Consider the following 4,905-nt stretch of genomic DNA (forward strand, 5'->3'; position numbering starts at 1 on the left):
ATAAAAATGTAAATGGCTGTAACCCTATGTTTTTATGACTCCAATATAAGCATTTTATGAGGAGGGCCCTCCAGCCAATTCTCCATATATAGACCATACATGCATCCTGTTTCCTTTTCTCCCTTCTTATTTCACTCCAAAAGTTATATGATCTAAATCAGTCTTCTTAAATGAAAACTGTATGTCTATCTTAAATTTATAAAGCTAATCTAGGGGCAGCTTGGTGGCATAGTAGATATAACACCAGCCCTGGAGTCAAGAGGACCTGAATTCAAATGTGACCTCAGACACTTCATAATTACCTAGCTGTGACCTTGGGCAAGTCACTTAATCCCATTACCTTAAATGAAAAAAATTTTTAAAAATAAAGTTAATTTATTTGCAAGTCTAAAAAAATTTAGGTTGTTTGACAATCCTTTGGAAAAAAAGACACAAAACTATATACCATTCATTATGAACTGAGAGAATAAGATCCCTGATCAGGATTGTTCTGAACCCTAAAACATTTTTTCCTGATTTATTGATTATTACCTCTAGTGAGATAAATGCCACAGTCTTACTAAAAAGAAATTAGATCATGTCTCTAATAAGTGATAACTTAAAGATTAAAAACCATTTTCCATAATAAAAAGTCCAAAAAATTATCATTAGTAAAATTTAAAAAGCCACTTTGTGATAGTTTCATTTTTGCTCTTTCAGAGCAGTGATGCTAATTAATTACTCATTTTAAATTATGATTGCATCCTGATACTTATACAGAGGGATTATAACAAAAATTAATTATCAGGACTAAATAAGCACAAACAGAACAGGTTCAATAAGAGACATGAGTTTTATATAGTAAAATAGTCTTAGACTCAAATATCTAAATAGACATATACGTACACACATATATAATGTATTTAGACTTAGATTTTAATACATACACACAATGTTTACACATACCAGAATGTTAGTTATCAAAAAGAAACTCAGAGTTCTTCAATTCCTATTCATTCCTGAGCAAGACCTCCCCAAAACAAGATCAATAATCAATCAATAGGAATTTATTTAGCTTCTACTATATGCTGGGCACTGTTCTAGGCAAGAGAGATACAAATAACAAAGAATGAAACAAGTGTTATGTGCAATGAATTTACATTCTAATCAAGGAAATGAACACTTATAAAAATAAACATGAAGGTACCTAGGTGGCACGGTAAATAGAGCACTGGCCCTGAAGTCAGGAGAACCAGAGTTCAAATTTGATCTCAGACACTTACTAGTTGGGTGACCCTGGGTAAGTCATTTAACCCTAATGGCATCACCCCCCAAAAAAATATATGGAATAAACATAAAGTTAAAAATATTAATCCAGAGTATTCCAAAAGTCAGTCTAGTTTTGAGCTATTAAAGCTTAGAGCATACTATATTGATTTATGTGTGTGTATAATATTATATATATAATATAGGATACAAATATTATATGTATATAAATACAGAGAGATGATCTGGAGGGCGGGCACTTACATTTGGGGAGTGGGAATCAACAAAGACAAGATAGGGGCTGATACATCTTGAAAGAAGAGAAGGAGAGGTAAGACATGAGAGAATGCCTAAAAAGTGACCATCTGGGGCACTCTGACTTAAGATCTCTCATAAGGTATGGTTTTTCAGGCCTCTCTAATCTTCCAGGTCCTATTCTTCTATATACATTCCATCCTGTCAATGTCCTTCCTAAAATGCAACAATCAGAACTGAACACAATAGTCCAGATGTAATCTAATGAGGACAAAGTGCACCGGAACTATAAACTCCCTCATTCTGGATGCTATATCTCTATTAATGCTTCTCATGACACACTGTTGACTCATGTTGAAAGTAAAGTCCACTAAAACATTCTGTTCTTTTTCACATGCCTTCTGCCCATAGCTCTCCCATCCCATATCTGTAGAGCTGATTTTTAACCCTATTGGAATTTCATATTGTTATGTTTCATCTTAATAGATTCAGCATATAATTTTATTCTGTTAAGAATTTTTAAGATTCCAGTTCTGTCATCCAATGGATGATCTATCCCTCCCAGCTTTGTGTCATTCATAAATTTGATAATTTTCCATCTATGCCATCAATGCCTAGGCATTGATAAAATTGTGGAACAAAAGACTCAGAAAACTCATTGCTATCCAAGAAACTACCTTCCAGATTAACACCAATCCATTAATCATTATTCCTGACAACCAAATCTATTTCATGACATTTCTCAATCTTGCAACCAAAAAACATTAACTGTATCTATGATGTGCCAGTCATTATGCTAGGTACTGGGGAATGCAAAAACAAAAACAAAGTAGACCCTTGAAAAACTTACATTCTACCAGGAGAGAGAAACATATGGAGTGCCACCTTCTTGTTGTAAAATATAGTTGTATGCAAAATAGACACAAAACAATTTTTGAGGAGGAAAACACTAGTGGTTGAGAGTATCAGAAAGTAACTCCTGTTGAAAGTGGAGCCTAAGCTGAAAATAGACATTCTTGGACATAGAAGTATGGAAAATGTCAGTAGAAGATGTGGAGATGGCAAATAGAGTGTTGTGTATAAGGAATAGTAATAAGGCTAGGATAACTGAGTATAGAATGCATGAAGGATAGTAATGTGTAAAGTATGGAAAGGTAAATTAGAGACAGATTATAAAAAAGTTTGAATGCCCAATAAAACCTAGAGGTCAACTAGAGCACCAGACTTGAGGTCTAAAAGACCTGAGTTCAAATCCAACCTCAGACATGTACTAGTTGTGTGACTCTGAGCAAGTCACTTAACTCTGTTTGCCTCAGTTCCTTATCTGTAAGATGAGTAGGAGAAGGAAAAGGTAAACCCCTTCAGTACCTTTGCCAAGAAAACCCCTAATGAAGTCAAAAAGAGTCTGAAACAACTGAACAAGAGGTGATAGGGAGGCATTGAAATGCATTGAATAGGAAACTAATTCCCTGACCAAGATTACTAATTATCTTAAATCTAGGAATAGCATATCTGTGAGTCTAGTGATATCACTTTTTTTAAGAGAAAAATGAAGTTACTCTGGAATGAGTCCTTAAAATGGATTAAGTTCTTAGTAGTCAGAATTTCCCTGTGTTCACGGACAATTTTAATGAAGTATTCTAGAATTTTATAAAAGCAATATCAAGTCTTCTATCCTAGTTAAAAATAATCTCCACATTTTTGAAAGTTGGGACCACATTTATCAATCTCTTATCCAGGGGCATAATTCCTTTTTCCAAGGCTTTTTAAAAATCACAAGACTCAACAATGACATTTTCAGGTTCTTTCAGCGTCCTAGGATATGGTTCCTATACTCCTGGTTATATCAAAGGCATCTAGGTACTGTATTACTTATCTTGAGTTTCAATTCCCTGTCATTTGTTTTTGTTCTGTACTTTGAACCTGAAAATCATTTTTCTGTGGTAAAGAAAACTATCTTCACTTATCATTATCCTGTGCAAGTCAAGTCTTGTTCCTGGCATTATTCTCAGAGGTCACCACTTGTGAAAAGGTGGAGGTAGGGAATAGAATATCCTATCCAGAAAGCAGGTAGCAAACCAATTCAATTGCAATGGCTCTTGTCCTTTGTTTTCAAAGAAGACCATGGCGCTAGTAGAGCACCTGGGTTTTATTGGTGTTAACTGTTAGACCAAAATGAGAACAAGCAGCAGAAAATCTATCCTTACTTTGTTGCATCTCAGCATCAGAGGCTTCATTGAGTGCATGGTCATCTGCAAACAGAAGATCATGTACCAACACTCCCTCCACTTTGGTCTTGGCTTATAGCTTTTTCAGGTTGAAGAATTTGCCATCAGTGTGGTAGTTGACCTTGAGGCTGTGTTCAACCTCAGTGTAGGCATTTGATAATATGGCTGAAAACATCATGCTAAAAAGTATGGGAGCCAGAACACATTCTTGTTTCACTCCATTGGTGACTAGGAAATCTAGAGAGAATCATCCACTATCCAGAACCTGGGCATGCATGCCATCATGGAACTGATATACAATACTGATGAACTTTTCTAGGCACCAAATTTTGACATAATTTTATATAAACCTCATGAATGATGGTATCAAAGGCCTTGGTCAGATCTACAAATGTATATACAGACCTCTTTTCTGGTCCTGGCATTTTTCCTGGAGTTGCTGGGCAGCAAACACCATTTTGAATGTTCTTCAACCCTTTCTGAAGCTTCACTGGCTCTCAGGAAGGTGATGGATCAGTCTACTGAGGAGGACCCTGACAAGAATCTTACTAGCAATGACGAAAAGAGAAATACCCCTGTGATTGTCAAGATAATCTATTCCCTTTATCTTTATAGAGATGGACAATTGAATTCTTGGCAGATAAAGTCCTCATGCCACATAATCCGGAAAATTTCAGTCAGTTATTGAACCTCCCCACCTTGTAGATCTCAGCTGGAATAGATTCAGCACCAAGGTGCTTTGCCACTTGAAAGGAGCCTAATGGTGTTCAAAACCTCTTCTTCAGTTGGAACTTCAGCTAGGGACTGACTGACTTCAATTTGAGGTAAGCAGTCAGTGGCTTCTGCATTGATTGATGTTGGTCTGTTAAGAACACCATGGAAGTATTCAGTACATCTCTCTAGGATCATGAAATTATCATTAATCAATGTGATCAAATCAGCTCTGCGTAGTTGGGATGCTCCACATGTCCTCCATAAATAGCCTTCTGGGCTTCATAACAAGCATTTTGGTTTGTTGCTGTCTGCATAAAACTGAATTTCATCTGCCTTCCTACTGAGTCAAGAATCCTGTATCTCTCTAAGCTTTGCTTGTACTTTAGGTTCTTGCAAGGCAAATGAGGTTAAGTGGCTTGCCCAAGGCCACACAGCTAGGTAATTATTAAGTGTCTGAGACCAG

This window comes from Macrotis lagotis, chromosome 1 (genome assembly GCF_037893015.1).
Source record: "Macrotis lagotis isolate mMagLag1 chromosome 1, bilby.v1.9.chrom.fasta, whole genome shotgun sequence".
Classification (NCBI taxonomy): domain Eukaryota; kingdom Metazoa; phylum Chordata; class Mammalia; order Peramelemorphia; family Peramelidae; genus Macrotis; species Macrotis lagotis.